At 38.3% G+C, this 27548-nt stretch overlaps 1 protein-coding gene and 1 pseudogene across 9 annotated transcripts in view; one reads left to right on the top strand and one right to left on the bottom strand.

The window, feature by feature from the left end:
* The window catches only part of FANCC (FA complementation group C), a 279290-nt gene that overhangs the window by 17906 nt on the left and 233836 nt on the right, over nucleotides 1-27548 (top strand). For all 9 annotated transcript variants that reach the window (XM_032392975.1, XM_032392970.1, XM_032392971.1 and 6 more), the window contains one exon: nucleotides 2522-2583. The gene's annotated coding sequence lies outside the window, so the exon portion shown is untranslated. The remainder of the gene's footprint in view (nucleotides 1-2521; nucleotides 2584-27548) is intronic.
* LOC116624804 lies at nucleotides 7345-7471 on the bottom strand (annotated as a pseudogene).

The following is a 27548-nucleotide window of genomic DNA, read 5'->3' as shown; positions in this document are numbered from 1 at the left end:
GCATTCAGTTGTCAAAGTTATAGCTAGGGGAAAAAATGGGTAATTCTGAACAAAATAGAGTGGAGGCTTTTCAAAAAATTAATTTTGACCAGGATGAGGAATTCCTGAGAGCCCAAAAAGAGGATAGTGCTGAAGAACTTGTGGGGTTACTTCTGTTTGTGCAGCTTTTAAATATGTCTTAGTTATTAGGGCATGATAATCTTTTCAGTTTCTAAAAGAGCCGGGCATTTCTGGTTGCCCAGACTCAACTTATTTTAGCAGAGAACCTTCACCTTCAATAATAACTTCTCTGTGAAATGTTTACAGAGAAAAAACTGAGGTTAGTGGCAAAGCTGTTGACTGTTACCCCCGAAACTGACGCTGGTCTGGTGCTCTTCTCATTGCCCCAGCAGCCCCATGGCCAAGGATTGCTGGTGCTCCCTGTTGAAACAGTCTTAAGCAAGTCTTTGGCAGGCTTTTTTGTTGCATTTTTCTACTGTGTAAATAAAGGTATTAGAAGAAATGTAGGCTTTTGAATACTGCCTAACCAGTTTCTGGTTGGTAACTTGCCCTGAGAGCCTCCGTGAATGCCAGCAAACAAATTAGATGCACAGTGTATTTGATATGCATATCTTCTCCCCAAACAAAATTTGAATTCCACAAACACAAATTGAGTCATTTTCCAAATGTTTGTATAGGAATGGAAGTTTTTATCCTATCCTTCTGTAACCAATACCATAAAACTTCTGAAGGTCTATGATGCATTTGTTGTACAATGTTAATCCAAAACAAAACTTTATTCTGACCAAATTTGTAGCTATCGAGAGATACCAAACTCATTTCCATTGATCAGTACAACATGTTTGTACCAACCAGATCTAAAAAATGTGTAAAGGAGTGCCATGCTGTAAAGATCTTATTATAGTTGTAAACACAAGTGCAGCTGTTACAAATCTAGCAAAACCTCAGATTAAACAATTTAAAATTTACTGAAGATGACATTCCAGAGCCATTTTTCATAATATAAACACTCTGGGACATGCCTTTGAAATGAGTGGGATTGTCATTAATATTAATGCCACTGAATTCAAGGCTGGGAAGTCCTTTCTTTCCGAGCTTATTTTCACTGCTAATTTTGGAATAGAATATGCTTTAACCTGAAGTATGGCATGTTTATTCACATCCTGAAAAAATTTGATTCTGTTGCTTTCGAATTGTAGGAATGCAAAAATACAGTATAAGTATTTTATTCTTTCTTTATGGTCTTTTAACTTAAATGAGTTTTTTAGAATTTGGCAAAAATTAGCTGTTAATGGAATCCAATTGCATTAGTCAATTAGAAGATAGTAAATAGTTGATATTTTAGAATTGTATCAGTTGGACAATTTAAAATGCTGTATTTAAGGAAAGAATTTTATTGTGAATGATTTTGAGCATGTTTCTTGTGAACTTGTCTTTCAGTTAGGCTGTGGTAGGACAAGCTTTCAAAACCTGCACTATTCCAATTTGTTTTTCTCATTTTCCACTTAGTGTGATTACCAGTGAGGTATCAGTTAAGCAGCATAGTATTTTCTAGAGCTACGTTCTGTGCTTTGATTTCTTATGAAATCTTGTATGATTTTTTGGGGTTTTTTTGGTCAGATTTAAGAGTATACAGGAGTCCACTGGAGGCGCTTTGAATGGGTCAGATAGTTCTAGGAGTGGGTGTGATTGTTTTGTTTTTGTTTGCTTGTTTATTTGTGACCACATTTTATTTTAAAGATTTATTTATTTGTTTTGAGAGAGAGAGAGCAGGAGCAGGGAGAGGGACAGAGGGAGAGACTATTTCAAGCAGATTCCCTGCTGAGCAAGGAGCCCCATTCAGGGCTTGATCCCACAACCCATGAGATCGTGACCTGAGCCGAAATCAAGAGTTAGATGCTTAACTGATTGAGCCACCAGGTGCCCCTGGTGACCGCATTTTAAAATTCCATTTACCTTTACTGAATTTCTCCACTGGACTGTTGAGGAAGCATCTAAATTGGGTAATAAAGCAGTTGAATGGCTATTGCTAAACCATCTTTAGTCTTTGATTAAAAAGAGGCAACATTTATCAAAAGAAGGCAGTTGAGTCTCCCTTATTTACATTTGTTCTTTAATTTCTGTTAAACATTTTCTGACCAGAAGAATTGAAGCCAACCATTGTTAAGTACTGTGTTGTAACCTAAAGTTAGTAACTGGAAGCACAGAGCTGATCAGAAGAACTGGCTTTTTCTATCAATATAGAAGACTGGTATACCACAGTGAATGCTGTTGCTTTTGTCTCCCCCTTCTTTCTTTTTGCTTTCCTTTTTTTTTTTTTTTTAATTTAAGAGGTTGTGGAGGTTTCTTGAATTCTTTCAGCATTTACATAAAATTCTGTATTTTGAGAAGGAAATCTGAGCAGATACAAAAAGCCTCTTTCTGTTTAAAAACTTTTTTCAGTTATTGTAGGATTTTCCTTCATTATCATCCATTCTGTCCTTTCTCTGATATTATATCTTCTTTTTGTTTCTCTTTCTAGGTTTATTCCCTGCTTATGGTGGTGAACATCCTCTAGTATCTTCTTGAAAGGGTGTGTGGAAGGTGAGTTATTTTCTGGTCACTGTCTATTGAATGTGTCGTGATTCTAGTCACGCTTGATTGATAGTTTGATGGATATAAAATTCCATGTTAGAAATAATTTTCCTTCAGAATTGTGAAGGCATTGTTCCATTTCCTTCTACCTTCCAATGTTTTTACAATTTTATGATGATGTGCCATGGTGTATTATAATGCTCTTTTCATCCATTGTGTTGAATCCTTTCAGTTTGGAGCCTCTTGTTCTAGGAAAATTTGTGTTCACTGTATCCTCTCTTCCGTTTTCTTTGGAGCCCCTTTATTTGGAATTTGACTTCCAGGACTGATATTCTTTACCTTCTTCCTGTTTTCCATCACATTGTGTTTTTGCTTTACTTTTGAGACATTTTTTTCAACTTTAAATTCTTTCTTTTCTGTTGAGTTTATTTCTAGTATTTTATGTTTAATTTCCAAGATCATTCTGTGAATGTTCATTTTGTTAATATTTTCTCATTTCATGGATATAGTATTATCTTCTCTGTACTATAAAGATACGAATGTTACGACTTTTTGAAAAAGTTTTTAAAGTCTCTCCTTTTCCCGTGTGACTTCCATGTTGTTTTTTATCTGTATATTTTTTAAATTTAAATTTAGTTAATTAACATATAGTGTATTATTAATAGCAGAGGTAGAGTTCAGTGATTCATCAGTCTTACATAATACCCAGTGTTCATTACATCATGTGCCTTCTTAATGTCCATCACCCAGTTACCCTAGCTCCTCCAACAACCCTCAGTTTGTTTCCTATGACTAAGGGTCTCTTATGGTTTGTCTCCCTCTCCGATTTTCTCTTGTTATATTTTCCCCTCCCTTCCCCTGTGATCCTCTGTTTTGTTTCTTAAATTCCACATATGAGTGAGATCATATGATAATTATCTTTCTCTGAATGACCCATTTCGCTTAGCATAATACCCTCTAGTTCCATCCATGTCATTGCAAATGGCAAGATTTCATTTGTTTTGATGACTGAGTAGTAGTCTGTTGTGTGTATGTATATATATACATACCACATCTTCTTTATCCATTCATCTGTCAATGGACATCTGGGCTCTTTCCATAGTTTCACTATGGTGGACATGGCTGCTATAAACATTGGGATGGAGGTGCCCCTTCAGGTCACTACATTTGTATCTTTAGGGTAAATACCTAGTAGTGTAATTGCTGGGTCATAGGGTAGCTCTATTTTCAACTTTCTGAGGAACCTCCATGCTGTTTTCCAGAGTGGCTGCACCCACCAACAGTGTAGGAGGGTTCCCCTTTCTCCGCATCCCCGCCAACATCTATTGTTTCCTGACTTGTTAATTTTAGCCATTCTGACTGGTGTGAGGTGATATCTCATTGTGGTATTGATGTCGAGTGATGTTGAGCATTTTTTCATGTGTCCGTTGGCCATTTGTGTGTCTTCTTTGGAGAAATGTCTGTTCATTTCTTTTGCCCATTTCTTGATTGGATAATTTGTTCTTTAAGTTTTGAGTATGATAAGTTCTTTATAGATTTTGGATACTAGCCCTTTATCTGCTAGGTCATTTGCAAATATCTTCTCTCATTCTGTCAGTTGTCTTTTGGTTTTGTCAACTGTTTGCTGTGCAAAAACTTTTTATCCTGATGAAGTCCCAATAGTTCATTTTTACCTTTGTTTCCCTTGCGTTTGGAGATGTGTCTAGCAAGAAGTTGGTGCAGCCGAGGTCACAGAGGTTGCTGCCTGTGTTCTCCTCTAGGATTTTGATGGATTGCTATCTCACGTTTAGGTCTTTGATCCATTTTGAGTCTATTTTTGTGTGTGGTGTAAGAAAATGGTCCAGTTTCATTCTTCTGCATGTGGCTGTCCAATTTTCCCAACACCATTTGTTGAAGAGACTGTCTTTTTTCCACTAGATATTCTTTCCTTCTTTATTGAAGATTAGTTGACCATAGAGTTGAGGGTCCATTTCTGGGCTCTCTATTCTGTTCCATTGATCCATGTGTCTGTTTTGGTGCCAGTACCATACTGTCTTGATGATTACAGCTTTGTAATAGAGCTTGAAGTCTGGCATTGTGATGCCCCCAGTTTTGGTTTTCTTTTTCAACATTCCTTTGGCTATTCAGGATCTTTTCTGGTTCCATAGAAATTTTAGGATTATTGTTCCAGCTCTGTGAAAAAATTTGATGGTATTTTGATAGGCATTGCATTGAATGTGTAGATTGCTCTAGGTAGCGTAGACATTTTAACAATATTTGTTCTTCCAATCTATGAGCATGGAAGGTTTTTCCATTTCTTTGTGTCTTCCTCAGTTTCTTTCATGAGTGTTCTATAGTTTTCTGAATACAGATTCTTTGCCTCTTTGGTTAGGTTTATTCCTAGGTATCTTACGGTTTTGGGTGCAATTGTAAATGGGATCAACTCCTAAATTTCTTTCTTCTGTCCCATTGTTAGTATATAGAAATGCAACTGATTTTTGTGCAGTGATTTTGTATTCTGGCACTTTGTTGCATTCCTGTATGAGTTCTAGCAATTTTGGGGTGAGTCTTTTGGGTTTTCCACTTACAGTATCATGTCATCTGCAAAGAGTGAGAGTTTGACTTCTTCTTTGCCAGTTTGGATGCTTTTATTTCGTTTTGTTGTCTGATTACTAAGGCTAGGACTTCCAGTACTATGTTGAACAACAGTGGTGAGAGTGGACATCCCTGTCGTGTTCCTGACCTTAGGGAAAAAGCTCTTAGTTTTTCCCCATTGAGGATGATATTTGCTGTGGGCTTTTCGTAGATGGCTTTTGTGATACTGTGGTATGTTCCTTCTATCCCTACACTGCATAGAGTTTTAATCAAGACAGGTTGCTGTACTTTATCAGATGCTTTTTCTGCATCTATTGAAAGGATCATATGGTTCCTGTCCTTTCTTTTATTAATGTGATATATTACATTTGATTGGTTTGCGAATGTTGAACCACCCTTGCAGCCCAGGAATAAATCCTACTTGATCATGGTGAATAATCCTTTTAATGTACTGTTGGATCCTATTGACTAGTATCTTGGTGAGAATTTCAACATCCATGTTCATCAGGGATAATCGGTCTGTAATTCTTTTTGGTGGGGCCTTTGGTTTTGGGATCAAGGTGTAATGTGGGCCTCATAGAACGAATTTGGAAGATTTCCTTCTATTTCTGTTTTTTGAAACAGCTTCAGAAGAATAGGTATTAATTCTTCTTTAAATGTTTGGTAGAATTCCCTTGGGAAGCCATCTGGCCCTGGACTCTTGTTTGTGGGGAGACTTTTGATTACTGCTTCAATTTCCTTGCTGGTTATCAGTCTGTTCAGGTTTTCTATTTCTTCCTGGTTCAGTACATCTCTAGGAATATATCCATTTCTTCCAGATTGCCTATTTTGTTGGCATATATTTGCTCATAATATTTTCTTATAATTGTTTGTATTTCTTTGGTGTTGGTTGTGATCTCTCCTCTTTCATTCATGATTTTATTTATTTGTGTCCTTTCTCTTTTTCATAAGTCTGGCTGAGGGTGTGTTGAGCTTACTAATTCTTTCAAAGAACCAGCTCCTAGTTTCGTTGGTGTGTTCTAATGTTCTTTTGGTTTCTATTTCACTGATTTCTGTTCTAATCTTTATTAATTCTCTTCTCCTGCTGAGTTTAGGCTTTATTTGCAGTTCTTTCTCCTGCTCCTTTAGGTGTAAGGTTAGGTTGTGTATTTGAGACTTTTCTTGCGTCTTGAGAAAGGCTTGTTTGCTGTATACTTCCCTCTTAGGATCGCCTTTGCTGCCTCCCAAAGGTTTTGAACACTTGTGTTTTCATTTTCATTTGTTTCCATGAATTCTTTTAATTCTACTTTAATTTCTTGGTTGACCCATTCATTCTTTACTAGGATGCTCTTTATTCTCCATGTATTTGAGTTCTTTCCAAATTCCCTCTTGTGATTGAGTTCTAGTTTCAATGCATTGTGGTCTGAAAATATGCAGGGAATGATCCCAGTCTTTTGGTACTGGTTGAGACCTGATTTGTGACCCAGGATGTGATCTATTCTGGAGAATGTTCCATGTGCACTTGAGAAGAATGTGTGTTCTGTTGCTTTAGGATGGAATGCTCTGAATATATATGTGAAATCCATCTGGTCCAGTGTGTCATTCAAAGTTCTTGTTTCCTTGTTGATCTTCTGCTTAGATGATCTGTCCATTGCTGTGAGTGGGGTGTTATAGTCCCCTCCTATTAATGTGTTATTATCAATGGGTTTCTTTAACTTTGTTATTAATTGTTTTTTTTATTTGGCTGCTCCCATGTTAGGGGCATAAATGTTTATAATTGTTAGCTCTTCTTTTTGGATAGACCCTTTAATTATGATATAGTGTCCTTCCTCATCTCTTGTTACAGTCTTTGGTTTAAAATCTAATTTGTTTGATAAAAGGATTGCTATCCCATCTTTCTTTTGATGTCCATTAGCATGATAAATGGTTTTCCACCCCCTCACTTTCAATCTGGAGGTGTCTTTGGGCCTAAAATGAGTCTCTTGCAGACAGCATATGGATGGGTCTTGCTTTTGTATCCGGTCTCATACCCTCTGTCTTTTGAATGGGGCATTTAGCCCACTTACGTTCAACTACTGAAAGATACGATTTTAGTGCCGTTTTATTACCTGTAAAGTCACTGTTTCTGTCTATTGTCTCTGTTCCTTTCTGGTCTTTGTTACTCTTCGGTTCTCTGTTCACTTACAGGACCCCCTTTATTTCTTGCAGGGCTGGTTTGGTGATCACAAATTCTTTTATTTTCTGTTTGTCCTGGAAGCTTTTTATCGCTTTTTCTATTTTGAATTAGCAATAATCGCTCCTCGGATAAAACTCATTGGCTACGATACTGCCACTGCGCAAAGCTGCTTTTTCTATTTTGAATGACAGCCTTGCTTTATAAAGTATTCTTGGCTGCATATTTTTCTCATTTACCACCCTGAATATATCATGCCAGTCCATTCTGGCGTGCCAGGTCTCTATGGATAGGTCTGCTACTGTAAACTACCCCTGTAGGTTACGGACCTCTTGTCCCAAGCCGCTTTCAGGATTTTCTCTTTGTCTCTGAGATTTGCAAGCTTCGCTATTATTATATGTCCATGTATTGACCTATGTTTATTGGTTTTGAGGGGGTTTCTCTGTGCCTTCTGGACTTGGATGCCTGTTTCCTTCCCCAGGTTAGGGAAATTCTCCACTGTAATTTGCTCCAATATACCTTCTGCCCCTCTCTCTCTTTCTTCTTCTTCTGGGATCCCAATTATCCTAATATTGTTTCATCTTATGGTATCACTCATCTCCCAAACTCTCCCCTTGTGATCCAGTAGTTGTTTCTCTCTCTTTTTCTCAGCTTCTTTATTCGCCATCATTTTGTCTCCTATATCACTAATTCCCTCTTCTGCCTCATTTATCCTAGCAGTTAGAGCCTCCATTTTTGATTGCATCTCATTAATAGTATTTTTTATTTTGACTTGATTAGATTTTAGTTCTTTTATGTCTCTAGAAAGGGATTCTCTAGTGTCTTCTATGCTTTTTTCAAGTCTAGCTAGTATCATTTATAATTGTTATTCTGAACTGTAGTTCTGACGTCTTAGTTATATCTATACTGATTAGGTCCCTGGCAGACAGTACTGCCTCTTCTCTTTTTTGAGATTAGTTTTTTTGTCTTGTTACTCTGTCCAGAGAATACATGATGGAGAGAACAAAATACTAAAATCGCAACAGCGACTCCAGAGAAATACACACTAATCATATCAGAAGGGACCCAAAACTGGAAAAAAAAAAGAAAAATTGGGAAAAGAAAAGAGAGAATATAATCAGACAGGTGAACAGAACAGAGCAATACACTGGACCCTCTGTGTATTTTGATCTGTTTGTTAGTAAACTAGATCCCAAAATTGTAAAGAAAGAAAAACTTATATACGTACAAAAAGAAAATTAAATACAATAAAAGGATAGACTATAACTGTAAAAATGAAAATTAAAAGACAAAGAAGGGGTGTCTGGGTGGCTCAGTCATTAAGCGAATGCCTTTGGCTCAGGTCATGATCTCAGGGTCCTGGGATCGAGCCCCGCATTGGGCTCCCTGCTTGGCAGGAAGCCTGCTTCTCCCTCTCCCACTCCCCCTGCTTGTGTTCCCTCTCTCGCTGTGTCTCTCTCTGTCAAATAAACAAATAAAATCTTTAAAAAAAAAAAATAAAAGACAAAGAAAAAAGAAAGGCTATAAACAGACAGGTGAATAGAACAGAGTGATACACTATGCCTTGGGTGTCTTTTGGTCTGTTAGAAGAAACTGTATTCCAAAACTGTAACAAAAGGAAAACTTACACATATGCACATGCAACTGTAACAAAAGGAAAACTTACACATATGCGCATATATATACACACACACATACATGCACACATACAAAAACAAAATTAAATACAATGAAGGGATGGCATATAACTGTAAAGATGAAAATTAAAAAAGACTTTAATGAAACAGTACAGAATGTAATCAGACAGCTGAAGAGAACAGAATAATACTCTAGGTTCTGGGTGTATTTTGATCTGTTAGAACAGACTGCATCCCAAAATTGTAAAGAAAGAAAATCTTATATATATACAAAAACAAAACTAAATACAATGAAAGGATAGAATGTAACTGTAAAGGGGCGCTTGGGTTGCTCAGTCAGTTAGGTGTCTGCCTTTGGCTAGGGCCATGATCCCAGGGTCCTGGGATTGAGTCCTGTATCAGGCTTTCTGCTCAACAGGGGGTCTGCTTCTACCTCTCCCTCTGCCTGTTGCCTCTCCTGCTTTTGCTCTCTCCGTCTCTCTCTCTGTCCGTCTCTCAAATAAATAAATAAATAATCTTTAAAAAAAAAAGAATATAACTATAAAGATGAAAATTTAAAAAGACTTAAAAAAAAAAAAAAGAATAAGGGACACCTGGGTGGCTCAGATGGTTAAGTGTCTGCCTTCAGCTCAGGTCGTGATTCCAGGGTCCTGGGATCGAGTCCCACATCAGGCTCCCTGCTCAGTAGGTTGGTTGAAAAGGAAAGAGAAAATAATTAAAATTGAAAGACTACAGAATCGTGAGAAAAAAACCATGAATTCTATATAGTATTTCTCTCTTGCATTGGTGTTTTGCAGTTCTGTGTGATCAGTAAACTTGCTCTTACCCAGATGTTTTTGCTTATCTCCTGGGGGCAGGGGACTGTTGCGCTGATTTCTCAGGTGTCTTTGCCCCATGCAGAATTGCACCGCCTCTGCGTGGGGTGGGAGGGGGGGCACCTAAGTAAGTGGTTGTGGATTACTGTATGTGGCTTTTGTTCCCTTGAAGGCTTTCTGCATCGTTTTTGAGGATGAGAATGAAAATGGCGGCTTCCCAATCTCTAGTCCTAGAGTTGAGAGCTTGCGCCCCCCACTCTTCAGTGAGCCCTCAGGAAAAGCAATCACTCCTGTTTCACTGGTCTCCATCCACACTCCTTGCTCACACAGCCTGTGATCGAGCATTTTTATCTCAGGCATGTGACCCTGTCTTGGGTCTCCTAACCCTGTAGACTACTGTGGCAAGCCGCTTGTCCCAGGGGAAGAAGGGGGTTTCACCATGGTTCTCCCGCTTGGTGGGCCCCTGCTCGGATAGTGCCAGGGTTTGTGGTTTATGGCAACACCAGGCTGAAAGCCCACTCCTGGGCTCACTGATTACAGCCGCTTTTCCTGCTTCGAAATCTGGGAACTCTGCTGCACTCAGGCACCCCCGTTCTTTCTGAGACTGCAGTGTCCCACCTAGGATTCTGCCCTACTTCACCACCTGAGCGCCTTTTAGGCAGGGATGTCCTCCATTGGAGTAGACTTCTAAAAGTTCCGATTTTGCGCTCCGCTGTTATATCACTTTCTGGTTGCTGGTCTCCATCCCCTGTTTGCGGCACTATGGCTCTGCTCTCAGCTGTGTCTGTTGACTTGTAGTCCAGAGACCTCTGTTTTATCATCTCCAGAGAATAAACTACCTCTTTTTGGTCAGGTTGGGGCCTAGGCTGCCAGAGTTGGAATGAAGCTGTGGAGCTCTAACTGTATCTTAGATAGCCTTTAAACCAGTTGACTTTATTTTAGGTCTCCCTTCACATCTCCATTTCTAGATGTCCCAGATTTCTTCATTTCCTGATCCTGTTAGGAGTCCAGTGGTATAAAATGGGATGTAAAATGGGCTGGGTTTAGCTCTGTTGTTCTTCTCAGATTCTGGTTTCTTCAGTTTATTAAGTTAGTCACCATTGGTCTATCACTTTCTAGCTTGTTAAATTCTATTGCTGTTTTCTCCTTTTCTATCCTCTTCATCCTTGTAAGTTTATGCCTTAAAAAAAATGAAAAGTAATTTCCTTTATTTTCATCTTTGTACAGTTTCAGGGAGGAATGAAACCTATGTATGTTCAGTCTACCATCCTTATGTGGACATTCCTACAGCAAATACCCCCTCTTCTTTTTTTTTTCTTCTTAAATGATTTAATTTTTAAAGTTTAAACCTTCATACACATTTTATCCCTTAAATGGCTAGCTGGTTATTCATATAGAACATATAGAACTAATAAATTGAGATTACCAGTAGTGACATTTCTACATGCAGCTGGGTTACCAGCATTATGTTCCATTCTGTTTGCTGTAGGTCTGATAGATGGATGACGATATTAATTTGTTGAATGAACATTTATTAAATGGCTGATGTGTGCATAGCTTTTCACCAGGCTCTACTGTGATAGTGAACTACTAAATAGGAACAGTGTAGGCTGGAATACCAAAAAGACATGTTAAGGAAAGAATTCAAATAGTCTTCTATAACTTCTATAACTTCGGATTGCTATGATATAGTAGCTGTAGACATACCAATGGAATTGTGAAGCAAACAGACCTAGATGATCTTTTTGAACAAAAGTATCAAGAAGACTATTAGTCTGAGTGATCAGTAGGATCCATAGATATATTTATCCTGTAGGTGTTTGGAGGTGAGATTCTGGGGCTTAGGACAGGTGACAGAGCTGAAGGCAAAGATGTATGGATTGTAGGTAGAAGCTCAAGTTAGGGAAGTAAATGGAATGGTCTTTGGGAAGTGAGGTGAACGAGGCAGAACGTGGAGACCCGTGGAACACTGACATTTAAGGCTATTTGGAGGAAGAAGCAGCTTATAGCAGATAGAAGGAGTGCTCTGCAGCTTCTACCCTTGCAGAAAGATCAAGTAAAATGAGGCTCAACATGGAGAAGTGCCTGGGAATGCTATTTTTACTAAAAGATTTAGGAAATGAACATTTTTATATTAAAAAAAAAACACCTGCTGCTGTCTCTTGGAGCATATTCACCCCAATTACAGAAGCACTGATACATAGTGAGAGCAGATGGTTATCTTAACCTGAGTGATTGTGATAATTGTAGAAAATTGACTGGATAAGGCCAAGGCTGGGAGAATTATGGGTTGGAGTGGAACTTGGGAAGATTAAAATATAGGAATATGGGGTTCTTTTACTAGGGTGGATGTTTGGTGATACGAATTAAGTGGATTGAAGTGTCAGATGTCTTCTATACTACAACTTTGATGATTCACTAGGAAGACTTCACATAATTCAGCATGTAGTTGTCCTCAAATTATGGTTTATTACAGGGAAAGGATACCAAGTAAAATCAGCAATGGGAAAAGGTGCATAGGATGAAGTCAGGAGAAAACCAGGCACAAGCTTCTAAGAGTCTTTTCCCTGTAGGGTCACACAGGACACATTTTCTCCAGCAGAACTGTGATAACGTGTAGTATGTCATCCATCAGAGAAGCTCATTAGAGAGAGAGTCAATGCCCAAAGTTTTTATTGGGGGCTGGTCACATAGTCTTCCTACCATCCTAGCAGGTACCAAATTCCAGACCCTCAGAAGGAAAGCAGGTGTTCAGCATAAATCACATTGTCTGTACAGTTTAGGCACTGTGAGTCCCTCTTAGTAGTTAGGGAGGTGGGAACTCTTCTAGTATCCAAGTTCCCAGAGTCTAGCCAAGTGCCAGTGTTACAAACAGTCCTTTCTGAGGAGAGCAGTTTCAGGCCTGCTGTGTTAACTCTTTTTTGCACAACCATTTTAGGAGTTAAGCCATTTTTGAGGCTCAAAGTTAAGTTTTAATCTTGGTAAGTTGCTAAAGTGTCTGAAGACAGAGTTAAAGCCTTACACGGGTGTAAACTGGTGGTGTGGCGAGAGTAGGCAGAAGACTAAGCTTCTAGAAGATTATGAATTAAGGGTGAGAAATATATTCCATGGAATTTTGGAACTCATGATAAGAAAGCTGGTTAGTGAGTGGAGGATTGTGCTATGGACTGAATTTCGCCTGCCCATCCCCCCCCCTTCATGTGTTGAAGCCCTAACTTCCAAAGTGACTGTGTTTGGAGATAGGGCCTTTAAAGAGGTAATTAAGGTTAAATGAGGTCGTAAGGGTGGGGTCATAATCTGGTTTGGTGCAAGAATTGGTACCTTAAAAGAAGGGGAGGAGAGATCTCTTTCTCTGCATGTGCACAAATAAGAGGTCATGTGAGCATACAGAAAGGTGGTGGCCATCCACAAGCCAGGAAGAGGAACCTCACCAGGAACCAAGTCATCCAGAACCTTGTTCATGGGCTTTCCAGCTTCTAAAACTAAGAAAATAAATTTGTATTAAGTTACCCACACTGTATGATTTTTTGTTAATGGCAGCCTGAGCAGACTAAGGCAGCTTGGGATCAGACGAGGACTTCAGCTTTATCAGGGTGAACTCTTTGTGGAGCAAGAGAATATTAACATGGCACTGGGTTTCTGCTTTTGTTGGTTTTTTGGTGTTTTGTTGATTCTCTTTTTGTCTTTGCTTTTAGCTGACTCATCCGCATACCACCCTTTTTGAATTAGCACAAGTTATTAACCCAGGGTTCTAGATCTGTGCCATCCAGTACCATAGTCAATAGCCACATTTGATCATATAAATTTAAATTAGAATTAAATAAAATAAAATAAATTCATTTCTTCAGTTGCACCTGCCCCATTTCATGTGTTCAATAGCCACATGTGGCTAGTGGCTATCATAGTGGATGCCATAGATCTGGATAGAACATTACCATCATTGCATTGTCTTGCCAGGCAGCACTTTTCTAGACTGTTGCTTCACACCTCTCTCCTCTCTCCTTTATTTTCTGTCTCAGTGGTTCTGAACTTTTCCAGGTTCAGGGCATACTTATGAATACTAAAATTTTTGGTGGGCATCCTTAAAAGGTTTTAAAACAACACTAAGAAATGAACAACAGTTGCAGTGCAAATTCTGGTGAAGCATAATGTGTCAAGCAGAGCCTATAACAATATCTGCAATTATCATGCAATTCATTTGGTCACTCTTCTGCAGTATGTGCCATTAGAAGAGATGTTTTCTACCCTTACTGGGTTTGCTTATATATTTGTAGGACAAAGAACTTGGATAAGCACACATTTGTTCTCTGACACGTGCTTTCCTGTTTTATTTTCCTGGAGGTGGTAAGTACAGATGCTTTAAAAGGAAGCATCAATAACCAGGCTGCTTTGCTGAGCACTGATTAGTCTGAGGGATCATAGGCCAAGTGAAAGCTGCAAACAATCTGGCATTATTCAGAACAGATTGTTTCATGAGATAATAAGTATAATAGTGGTTAGAAGGGTCATAATTCTCCCTGATACCCATCCCACCCATCCATGTCATATGTAGGAACTGTTCTCAAGAATCTTCAAAACAGCCCTGTGAGGTAGGTATTATTTCATTGCCGAAGCCAAGTGAAGGCAACACTCAGAAATTTCATATGATTTGCCATGGGTCACCGAGCTAGTAAATAGAGATTCTGGATTCAAACCTTTCTGTTGGTCTTCACAGCTCGTGTTTTTTCCACCATAATGCAGCTGGGCTTGGCCAGTGGCCCCATCTCCCCACGGGCGGGAATAGGTCTCTCAAAGCTGTGTTCAGGGTGAAAGGGGTTCTTTGTAAATTCCGTACACACTTAAGGTAAAGACTGAATGACCTGGAAGGGGATATTTTTCCTTTTATTTTAAGGGATTGTTGTTATTTTTATTTTAATTATGTTGACAACGCAGAAAAAAATTTTTTTTAAAGGAAAAATCACTCATAATACCAGCACTTATTTTGGAACATTTAAAGACTTTTCCTGTGCTTATACAGACGTATTTTTACAAAAAATGTTATGTATCATATGTATTTGTCTGCAACTTCCTCATTTGACTTAAGAATTTAGGATGAACGTATCTCCAAGTCAGTCAGGTATAGTCTTTGTGCAGTTAACTGCTCTGTTACTTTAAAAATATATTTTGTTTTTTAAATGGTTATTGTTATACCCACTTTAAGGACTCTTTTCCCCATTTTAGCATCTAGGTCTGTTTTTTTCTTTGTGTGGTGTTACTAAGAAACAGTTGCAAGACAGGAACAGTCAAACTTGGTGGCACTCAACACCAAATAATTCCAGATGTTTGCTTTTCCCTACATATAGAAAGAACTCAGTCTGATGCTGTGTTTGCTCTTCTCATTCTCCCTTGTCTTTATTTCTCTTCCTTTCATTTAATTTTAACCTCAATACCAGACTTGTTTTGTGCAGTCCTTGGCCTGCTGTTGTGCTGTCTTTGCCACGGGCCCCCCCTCCGGCCCCCAGTCGCTGCTGTGTTTTTTGGCAGGGAACAGAAATGATGGTGGTCCTCTACATTGACTCGGGAGTACCCCAAGTCAGCAGTAATACTTGGCATAACAAGTACCAGGGTGGGATAACCACACATCCCTGGCCTGGGATTTAAAAGTTGTTAGTTGTCCTGTGAGCTGTGGTTTAGCGATCGACTGAAGCAGGAGATTGAATTTATTTCTTACAGGCTTCTTTTTCTTGGTCATCATCTGATATTATTGCCTCGTTATTATTTATTTTATTCCCTTTATTATCTTTGGCTCAAATTTTCCTTTTAGTCATTTTTCTTTGATCATTTTTTCTTATCTTCTTTCTGCTTCTGATTCTTCAGACTTCTTCCCTTTTTTAAATTAGTCTTATGCTAATCAGATTTTCCTTCGGAATCTAATCTGATTTTTCATTGGATGGGTATAGGGAGGGTGAGGTGAGGAAGGTGGTGGTAAATAGGCCACCTGCTACGTGTTTAATATAAAACAAGATTTTAAGGAACCTAATTCCTTTTTGATTCCTTGTATTTGGAAGACCATAGAATCAGCTGGACACTAATATGTGGCTTATGTGTGCAGTCCTACAAAAAGAAGACTGGTAAGTCCCTACTTCCTAGGAGTTCAGGACACATCGTAGGAGATGTAAGGAAAATATGTCAGCAAAGGTAAACCAACATGACAGAAAGAAACTGTCCTATCAGACACATACATTGTGAATGGATGATAGAGAAAAATGGGAAAACTTTCAGAAGCAGATGAGTTTTCGGCATACGGAGGTGTTTTATGTCAGTGATAAATAGAGCTATACTGTTAACTTTTATTCGAAGGAAGGTTAAATATTGACTAAGGGATAGAATCTGTTCTGGGGCTTGGGAAATAAGGTTTTGTATTCGGAAGACAATTAAACGTGGCTGACAACTTCAGTATTGAATTGGATAACTTTTTACTAAAATGTGGTCTGTGGATATTTATTATATCTAGCAATAGAATAGTTGTTAATGAAGCACTTAAAGAGATATACAGATGAATCAGATAGAATTTCTTAAAATAACGTATTTTTCATCTTTGGGGAAATCCTAGTTGGAACTGGAAAAATCCCAAGTTTTATTATCACTCATTACAAATTATAGGGATTTTGATATTGTCCAGCAAAAAATTCAGTAGATTTTAGGAACTAGTTATTAGTTGACCTCACTTCTGCACATTTTTGTTGTTTTGTAAGAGTACCTTAAGGTTCAAATCACGTTAGAAGTAGGGTAAACAGTATGTGCCTGTGAGGTCAGACTGAAACTATAGTTTTTCCTGTCAGCACTTGAGTAGAAAAAAACTAGTTTAAGAACTTGACTACAGTTTAGAATCTTGCACAAAATCACATATACTATGGTACTTTTAAAGCCTGGAACCAAAATGTAGAATCATTTTGTTTTATAGCACTTAAAACTACATCTGATATTACTCTGTGTCTGTGCTGTCTTGATACAGCTTTTGGATTGCATTAGTGGTACAAGAATGACTCTTGTATTTAAGTGTAACATACGTTGCTTGACTGCACAGATGGTATCAGTTTTGAATCTACTAAGTAAAAGAAAACTAGAACAACAATGATTTTGCCAGTTCGTTTTTACTGATTTTTATTTATTTTGGATGACTATAGTCTTTGTAAAGGTGGCAGACTGAACCTGGAAACTAGAGCCAAGAACAGAGTGGGTGGGCGCCCCTCCTGTTCTACCACACGTCTGCTAATTTTTCCCAGGAGAACTAGTGCAAGACTGCTCCCTAACATAACTACTGTCAGATTAGCCCTCCTCCCTACCTTGTTTCTTCAATTAAATGTCCACAGGTCAATTAAACCCTCTGTAGTTCTTTTTTTTTTTTTTTAATTTTTAAAAAGATTTATTATTTATTTGACACAGAGAGAGAGAGACAGCGAGATAGGGAACACAAGCAGGGGCAGAGGGAGAGGGAGAAGCAGGCTTCCCGCGGAGCAGGGAGCCCAATGTGGGGCTCAATCCCAGGACCCTGGGATCATGACTGGAGCCGAAGGCAGACGCTTAACGACTGAGCCACCCGGGCGCCTCAACCCTCCATCGTTCTTACATCCCATTTGTCCATGGCCCAATCCTTTTTTCTCATCCTTCCTCGATTATGTCATCCATTTCCATGGCTTTAATTACCTTCTGTGTGTTGATGGTTCCCACATCTATGTCTTTAGCTCAGATCTGTCTCCTAAGCCTTCATACTCATATAGCCTATTGCTTATTGGACATTTTCGAGTGGATGCTCCAAGTATCTTGTACTCATCGTGCCCTAAACTGAACTCATCTTTCTATCCAAGTAAATCCTTAGTTCTCTGTTCCCTCCTTTAGTACACGATGGTACTGTGCACCTCGTTCCCTAATCAGAAACCTGAGCACCATCCTGTTTCCTCCCTATTCCTTTTTTGCTATGTTCAGTCAGACAGTAAATGTCATACACTCTACTTCTTAAGTGTCTCTCATATCTAGGAACTTTTCTCCATTCTTTCATGCCACTTGACTGGGCCTCAGGTAACTAGAAGACAGTCTTCCTCTCTCCCCTTCTAGCCCATTTTCTATACTGCTTCTCTATGATATTTCTAAAACACAAATCTGATTATATCACTTTGGTGCTAAAAATTCTTCAGTGGCTTCCTGTTGCTCTTACAGGAAAGTCCAAGGTCCTGACCACATCTTATAAGGTCCTTTCAGTTCATCTGTTGCTTGCCTGAGCAAGGTGACAGCCTTAGTTAGATTTACTTTTATAGCCTGAAGTTCCCCTAACACCATTCATGACACTTTCTTTTCTTATGAGAAGCAAGAAATTTTTACTATGGTCTGTTGTCCCTTAGTAAGCCCCTGTCAGATCTGTGCACCCCTCTTCCTACAGATCCATCATCCATAGTGCAGCAGGTAGTTGTAATGGTTGGCAGCTTCCTCTGAGAAGTCTCCATCTAGAAGTTATGCTTGATGTTGTTTTAATGTTTTTATGACAAACTATAGAGAGCCTGTCTACTGATCCTGGCCCAGACAAAGTAATGGAGATGATTAGATGCCACCACAGCCTGTCATTTTGGGTTAATAAATAGAACAGGTAATAAAAGGGGTCCCTGGGTGGCTCAATTGGTTAAACATCTGCCTTCGGCTCAGGTCATGATCCCAGGGTCCTGGGATCGAGCCCCCCGTTGAGCTCCCTGCTCAGTGGAGAGCCTGCTTCTCCCTCTCCCACTGCCCCCCGCTCATGCTCATTCTTGCTCTCTCTCTCTCAAATAAATAAATAAAATCTTAAAAAAATAAAGAACAGGTAATAAAAGAGTTAACCATCTGTTCCTTTTTTTTTTTTAAGATTTTATTTATTTGACAGAGAGATAGAGCCAGAGAGAACAAGCAGGGGGAGTGCTTTTTTTTTTTTTTTTAAGATTTTATTTATTTATTTATTTGACAGAGAGATAGAGCCAGAGAGCACAAGCAGGGTGTGGGGAGGAGGAATGACAGAGGGAGAAGGAGAAGCTGACTCCCTGCTGAGCAGGGAGCCTGACGTGGGGCTCAATCCCAGGACCCTGGGCTCATGACCTGAGCTGAAGGCAGACACTTAACTGACTGAGCCACCTAGGTGCCCCCCATCTGCTCCTTTTGAAGCAGTTTTCCAAACAGGCCAACAGAGGTTGGCTATAGGATATGGACATTATTTCTTCCCTAAGAGAATGGGATTCCTGAACGTCTTGGGAAGAGAAGAAGGAAGGAAGGAACAAAGGAAGGAATGTCACCAGTAGAAATATAAAAATGGTGAGGTCAAAATACAGAAGTATTGGGGTGCCTGGGTGGCTGAGTCAGTTGAGCATCTGACTCTTGGTTTCGGCTCAGGTCATGATCTCATGGGTCATGGGATTGAGCCCCATGTCGGGCTCCATGCTCAGTGGGGAGTCTCCTTGAAGGTTCTCTCCCTCTGCTCCTCCCCAACTTTTGTGCGTGCACATATGCGCATGTTCTTTCTCTCTCTAAAATAAATAAATCTTTAAAAAAATACAAAAGCATTAATAGAGTAATCTTTCAGCTGGTCTCTATTTCTAGATACCCTAAAATGTTTGTTTTCACTATTGACAAAGAGCCTGGTGATGGGTATTAAAGAGGGCACGTACTGAATGGAGCACTGGGTGTTATATGCAAACAATGAATCGTGGAACACTACATCAAAAACTAATGATGTAATGTATGGTGATTAACATAACATAATAAAAAAAATTAAAAAAAAAAAAAGAAGTCAACTGTGGGCCTCTCCCAGAGAAGGGAGTAATCCCTGATTTTGGCAAGATTCTAAAACAATGCATTATGCCTTGTTAGTCTATGCTTTGTCTAAAGACAGGTCCTCTTGCCTCAGTTTTTTACAAATGCTCTTCCCTCTGCTTGGAACATTCTACCTGCTGTTCACTTAATGAACCTTTGCGTATGGTTCAGGTCTCTTTCCCTGTAAACCTTCCTTGACACCCTAAGTCTGGGTTAAGTGCTCTGCTGAATCTCCTGTACCATAGAATGCTTCTTATACTGCAGCTTTAGTTTATGTTTTAAGTTCAGTGAGTATAACTAATTTTATCATTTGAAATGAAGGGGGTTTCAGGAGTGTTTTCAAGAGGATTGAGTCATGAGACATTTCTCCACTCCTGAAACCACTAAAGCCATGAATTTTCTTTGAACCTAATTACAGTTTTGAAATATTTGTAATATAGCATACCTTAAGATATTCTGTGAATGAGAGTGGCCTGCCATAGTCCAGTTGTGAATGTCTTGAATGTGAATGCCAGTGTTCATATTTGATATTTTTTATTTTGGTATATATTCCACCTGTCAAGCCAGCCCAGTCTCGTCCTAACACAGGATGTGTGCTTATTTGGCTATCTTAATATACCCTGCATTTTTTTCCTGTCTTAACACCCAAATTCTGCCTGAAACTTCTTAGCCTCTTTAACACTTAGGCTCTACCTCCGCTTCTGATAGATTTCATTAACCATGTATTTTTCCTAAGGCATTGTTGTCTGGACTGTTGCTTCTGAGAGTACTTTTATTTCTGTGCTCAGGAGAATTTAATATGCCTGAAATAGTATAATCCACAAAGGCTATGTAATTTCCTAATTTATACTTTGCTAAAACCCTATTGAAAAATCCAAGTGAATTACCTTTGAATAAGAAAAAAAAATGTCTTAACAAAGGACTATGGATTTGATATGGTATGTAAAGGAGCCATGAAAAAAGTACAGTTCTTTCACATGTGATGTTTTTTTTTCACTTACTCTACCAAAGCCATCTTTGTCATCCAAAAGACATCTGGCTCTTTGTTATTTTTCTGGAAATGAAGCCTCCTCATATGTGAAATCAGTGTATTTCTATCCTTATGTCATTTTAAATTGGAATTAATATAGAGGGGTTTTAATATACAGCAGACTTGATATTTTCAGATTTAGCTTGTGCAGTTTTGACTGTTTGCAATTGATCTAAAAAACCGATGACATACACTGAATTGTGGTTTTCCTGAGACTCATATTTGAGTAATAGGTAGTATGAGTCAGGTTTGGGGGCATGAGGCATTGACATAGTCAGTAAGCCTACCTCAGCCCTCAGAACCTGCTCTCAGGGCAGCTTTGCTATCTACCCATCATCAGAGCTTATACCTTAGTTCTCACGAAGTAATAAAGCATTTTTCCATGGTTTCATAAAGAAAGCCAACTGCTAGTCCTACTGATGAAAAAGAAGAGAAAACCTTACGATCTAAGAAAATGCTGGTTCTTGGTGTGAACAGTAAAGTTTTGGATAAATTAAAGACTATGATGTCTCATTAAATTGTAGTTGTGAACTAAAATGTGAATGAGTCCATGAAAGTCATCAAGTTGGTGAACCTGTTTCAGTGAGTACCCTCCCAGTGTGAATATTGCTCAAGTGAATGAGAAAATGTAGAAGTTGGGTAGATGATTAGTTTGTACTATGAGGATATGAAGAATTCATTATTCTTCATGGAAATATTCTGTAGAAGGTCAGGGTTGGATAACAGATATGAAATATCCAGTATCGAAGGCATTTGTCAGTTCCTAAAATAACCTTTAGGGTGGGTCTAGTTTTATTTCATAATTTTTAGACATGATTTTCTTTGTGTAACACAAAGTTAATGTGAAGCATCAACCAATCATAGTGCTAGGGACAAGTTTCCTCTTGCATTCTAGAAAGTGAAGATGTTATAGACGGGAAATGTGCTCCACACAGATGACAAAGATAGAGACCAAAACGGTGATGAGGAATATGAATAAGCTGTGTGTGGTGTTCATAACTCCAGTGAGGTAGTCTAATATTAGGGGTTGCTAAGTGACATGTTCATCACTTGTGATGTAGTAGTGAAGTGGAGGTTTAAGAACGCCTGAGCAGGAAATTTCTCACTAGCCTCATGTAAAGAAATTTATAAAAAGCTAGAAAGGGGAAAAATAGTTACTAAGTATTCTTTAAAAAAGTGTCTACCACTTTTTTGAATCTCCTTCAAGCTTTTCACGTTTTGGTTGAAAACTTTCTCCTTTGTCTTTTTCTGCCGCCTGTTTTGTTCCTGATATTATTGCTGATGGCCACCACAAGGTCGGAAGGACCTCACTGCAAGTTTATAACATTCTCTTTCACATATTTCATCTTGGGTGCAGCTATGAGGCATGAATAGCCTTATAAAGCATTGTCATTCATCATTTAGAATCACTTTGGTACCTCTTCGTTCAGTGAATGGATGCTCCATCCTTCTGTAGTAGTGATGTTATATAACATTGAGTAGATTTTGATGGCAGAATTTTATGACTTGGCTTTTATTTATTGAGACTAAATTTACAAAGATCACTGTTTTAACCATTTTGACGCGTATAATTCATTAGCATTAAGTGCACTCACATTGTTGTGCAACCATTACCACTTCCTAATTCCAGAACATTTTTACTGTCCCCAAAAAGAAACCCCTTACCCAGTAAGCAGTCATTCCCCATTGCCCCCTTAACCTCTCCCTCACCCCAGCCCCTTGGCAACCACTAATCTGCTTGTGTCCGTATGGATTTGCCTTTCCTGATATTTTGTATAAATGGAATCATGCTGTATGTGGCTTTTTGTGGCTGAATTCTTTCACTTACCATGTTTTCAAGGTTCACCCATACTGTGGCATATGTCAGTTTTTCATTCCTTTTAAAGGCTGAATAATACTCCATTGTATAGATATGCCATATTTTATCCATTCATCAGTTGATGGATATTTGGGTTGCTTCTACTTTTTGGCTGTTATGAATAATGTTGCTGTGAACATACGTGCGCAAGTTTTTGTTTGGATACTTGTTTTCATTTTTCTTGGGTTTGTATCTAGGAGTAGCATTGCTGGGTTGTATGGTAATTCTATGATTAACTTTTTGAGGAACTGCTAAACTTTTCCACAGTGGCTACACAAAAGTTTTTAATTCTATGAAGTTTTTAGTTTTTATTAAGTCCAGTTTCTTTTTCTTTTTTTTTTTTTTAAAGATTTTATTTATTTATTTGACAGAGAGAGAGAGACAGCGAGAGAGGGAACACAAGCAGGGGAGTGGGAGAGGGAGAAGCAGGCCTCCCGCGGAGCAGGGAGCCCGATGCGGGACTCGATCCCAGGACCTGGAATCATGACCTGAGCCGAAGGCAGACGCTTAACGACTGAGCCACCCAGGCGCCCCTCTTTTTCTTTTGTTACCTGTAAGTTTGATGTTAGAAAAAATCATTTGCCAAATCCATTGTTATGAAGCTTTTCCCCTGTTTTCTTCTAAGAGTTTTATAGTTTTTGCCATTACACTAAGGTTTTGATCCATTTTGAGTTAATTTTGTGTGTAGTACAAGGTTAGAGTACATTAATTTTGTAATCTTTAAAAAAACACATTTACAGCTATAAATGCTTTAATTACCTCCCACTTCTTTTGATTATGGAACTATTCTATTTCTTCTTGGAGTTTTGTTAGTTTTTGCTTTATGTGATTTGATACTATATTATTTGGTATATACACATTTTAAGTTATTATAGCAATATAGCAATTATAAGCAATTCATCAGTTTGTGAATTGACTTTTATCATTATTGAGTAATGATTTAGCTGTAAAGCTGATTTTATTTTATTTATTTATTTTTTAAATTTTATTTTATTTTATCATGTGATGTTAGTCACCATACAGTACATCATTAGTTTTTTTTTTTTTTTAATATTTTATTTATTTATTTGACAGAGAGAGACACAGCAAGAGAGGGAACACAAGCAGGGGGAGAGGGAGAGGCAGGTTTCCTGTGGAGCAGGGAGCCCGACCTGGGGCTCGACCCCAGGACTCTGGGATCATGACCGGAGCCGAAGGCAGATGCCCAGCGACTGAGCCACCCAGGCGCCCCCATCATTAGTTTTTGATGTAGTGTTCCATGATTCATTGTTTTCATATAATACCCAGTGTAAAGCTGATTTTAAATAGAAATAGTTACACCAGCTTTCTTTATGTTAATGTTTGTAGCCATATTCAGCATTTCTTTATCCTTAAGTTTTAATTGTCACTCAGATAAACACTGTATGTTTGAATTTAAAAAATTCAATCCAATCATCTTTTTTTTAACTAGATCCTTAGTGTATTTTTATTTTATGTGACTGGTGATACAGTTGGATTTAAGTCTGCCTTTTATTTCTTTTTTTCTTTTAGCTCCAACTATTCTGTATTTCATTTTCTTTCCTTTCTTGCATTCTTTTGATGATTTTAACAAAATCATTCTATAGTTTATTTCTATTAGTTTCAAAATTACATACTCTGTTCTTTTTAATGGTTAGCCTAGAAATTGCAAGATACATATTTAATGTACAAAAGTCTACCTTTCCTCTTCTCTGGGACAATATAAAGACATTATAACAGTTTATGTGCTTTTGCTGTTGTCGGTTTTTTACATTTTATACATAATTGCTTTTTTCTTTGTTCTTTGTTACTTCTGCCTTCCATCTTCCTCCTGGTATAATTTTTTCTTCTACCTAAAGAACACTCCTCAGATTTTTCTTTGCTGGTTTGCTGGTAAACTCTCCCACTTTTTAAAATCTACCTGATAATGTTCTTATTGCATTTTTATCCTTAAAAAATATTTTTGCTGGGTATCGAATTCCGGGTTACCAGTTTCATCTGGAACATTGAGACTGTGCCTGCTTTTAGGATTTCCTCTGTGCCTTTAGTTTTCTGCAGTTTTACTATATATTTTGTTTCTGAGGAGTGTGTTTGGTACCATTCCCCAGAGAATGCTCTTGGACTGATGGAATGCTCCAGTTACTCACCGGGTAGTTGGCTTAATAACCTTTTATTAGCTCCTTTCTCTTCCCTCTGTCACCTCCACTTCCCTAACAGTGTTTACCTTCCAAATAAATGATCTCTACTCAAATCGTTTTCTCAGGGTCAGCTTCTAGGGAACCCAAAATAAGGCATTTATCTTTCTGGAGGTTAATTAGGCTTCTAAGATCTGTGGATTAATGTGCATATTGGTGACAAAAAGATAAACTTGGAAGATGTTTGGTTTTCTTAATGGCAAAAGACTTGGAAACTTCTGGATCAAGATAAAGCATACATGATCCTAGACAGAAGTATAGGCTTCTCAGTTGCCCGAGTTTCCCGTATGGTGTATCTACCATGCATGAGAAACCCCTTTAGCAGTTCTCATGAAGTTTTATACGTTTTTGATCATCCCTCCACCCTTTGCTTGAGTGTTATTGTTCTGGAACCCAGTAATATGCCTGCCCACTCAGGCAGTAGGAATAACTGATGCACAGCAATCCCCAGACATTCTTCAGAATTTGCTGCAAGATTAGATATACACGAAGACCAGTTTTCTGGGAGCAGTCTCTTAGCAAGCCTAAACTTTAGGCGTGTTTAAGTTCCATTCTGAAATCCGTGTGCTACATTTAAGGTTAAAATAAAAAAAATGTTTTTTATTTTGAAAAAATGATAGAGAATTCATGAGTATTGCGGTTTTTTTATTTTTTATTTTTTTAAGATTTTATTCATTTGAGAGAGAGAGAGAAAGCACGAGCAGGGGGAATGGTGGGCAGAGGGAGAAGCAAGCTCCCCACTGAGCAAGGAGCCCGATGCGGGGCTCTATCCCAGGACCGTGGGATCATGACCTGGGCCCAAAGCAGACGCTTAACCCACTGAGCCACCCAGGCGTCCCTGAATACTGGGGTTTATGTGAATTTTGTGGAGAGGAATGACTTACGAATTTTAGTATGATCATAATTTTTAACTTACTGATGTTAATGCGTGGAATTATTATTCCCCTCTAAAAGACAACTACCTTTTTATAGAGTGCTGTCTTTATAGTATACTCAGGGTTTGGTTGTGTAGTTTTTAGGTTCCCACTCCAACCCAGTGGATATGCAGACACTTAGTGATTGTATGAAAACCATACTTCACTGTCAGGAGACAGATAGATAGTGCTATATATAAGAATTATATATGCATCTGAGCATTTACCTCACCAGATATTTTAAAGGTTCAGAAAATTAAAAAAAGAAGCAGTAGCTGTGAGAAACTGTAGAAGACACACTAATAATATATATAAAGGAGAAACCATAGATTGAAATGAAACTTAGATGAAGTGAAACTCTTAGACAAACAGAAAACAGTGAAGGGAAGTATAATTGGAAATAAGAAAAAGAATGAAATGCTATAGAACTAATCAGAAACACGAGATGTAAATACTCAACAAACTGTACTCAAGATGGAAAAGCAAAGGAAAAGTGTCATGGCAAGAACTTGGTAATGCAGGATTATCAGGGACCAGACTTTTTTTTTTTTTTTAAAGATTTTATTTATTCATTCGAGACACAGGGATACAGAGAGAGAGAGCATGAGCAAGGGAGAGGCAGAGGAAAAAGCAGGCTCCCCGCTGAGCCAGGAGCCGGACGTGGGGCTTGATCCCAGGATCCTGGGATCATGACCCGAGCCGAAGGCAGATGCTTAACCATCTGAGCCACCCAGGCACCCCAGGGACCAGACTTAAACACATTGAATCCATGTGCTAAGTGCTGTAACTATTACCTATGATGAGAACATGTAAAAGGAAATTATGGGAAACACAATCATAAATACAGTATATGTATGAAATTACAACTTGCCATTGGAGTTTATATCAGTGCATACTAAGATTAAATCACTGCCTTGAAATGATCCAGTAGTTTTCAAATACGTGGACAGATAAAATACATCAACATTTATAACTAAGGTCTCTGGAACAAATAGTTGTTACAGCAGCCATAGCAAGTTGAATTTTCTTCTATATATGGTCTTAGCAAAGACAGATTATCTTATATAAAAAAGACATGATCAACGTGGACAATGAAATTATAAACAAAACACTACTTTACAAGTTGTACTTTCTTGCTGAAGCATTAGTCTATGTTTTAGAGGAAGTTCAGAATGTTTTTAGAAAAGAAGAAACAATTTCTTATCCCACTTGTTAATATTAAATGCCAAGCATTTTACTTTTCTGTCTGATATCCCTTTTCTAATACATAGATTATTAGGAATTTGGGACAGTAGTCTGCAGCTGAGAATTAAAATTTCAGAGCTCTTAAGAGAAATTGTGCATTGAACATGGGTGAATGGGGGAAACTTATCAGCTGGAAAAACTAATTTTACTGCTACATAGCAATAGAAAAAATATCGACTCAAACCCTTATTTTGGAGACCTATCTTGAATTTTTATACAAGGAGAACAGAAATAAATTCTTATTCAGGAAAAAAAGCATATTGCAGATATGTGGGTCTTATTTACAGCTGTCTCCTTTTTTGTTGTTGACAAAAAGAAAAATTTCTAGTTTAACTCCTTGAAGGCAATTTGAATGATTTCCATTTTGGAAATCATAACAATTTCATATTAAATAATGGATGGTGAGGTAGTCAGATGGAAGTATTCAGTTCATCCAGCATCATCAGATTGGTTTGACAAATGGAATTCTTTTAAACTGTGTGGAAAACATTTTGCTCCCTTTCTCCTTTGGCAGAGGCAGACACTGTGGTTTCCCTGTTGAAGTTTGGTTGGGTAAACTTGGGATGTGTAAACAGATAGAGGGATAGCCTCTGATAGTTGGAAGGACCCACTGAGCATTTAGCATGCGACTGCAGGCTCTGAGGAGGTGGGTTGGGCTAGGCTGGGCTGGGGTTGTTAGAGAGACTTAAGAGAGGAATTAAGCAATGTGGACAGAAATGAGGAATGCGAGTGCTCAGAATAACATGA

This window comes from Phoca vitulina, unplaced genomic scaffold, assembly GCF_004348235.1.
Source record: "Phoca vitulina isolate PV1807 unplaced genomic scaffold, GSC_HSeal_1.0 scaffold70, whole genome shotgun sequence".
Taxonomy (NCBI): Eukaryota; Metazoa; Chordata; class Mammalia; order Carnivora; family Phocidae; genus Phoca; species Phoca vitulina.
This window is presented reverse-complemented; position numbering and strand designations above follow the sequence as displayed.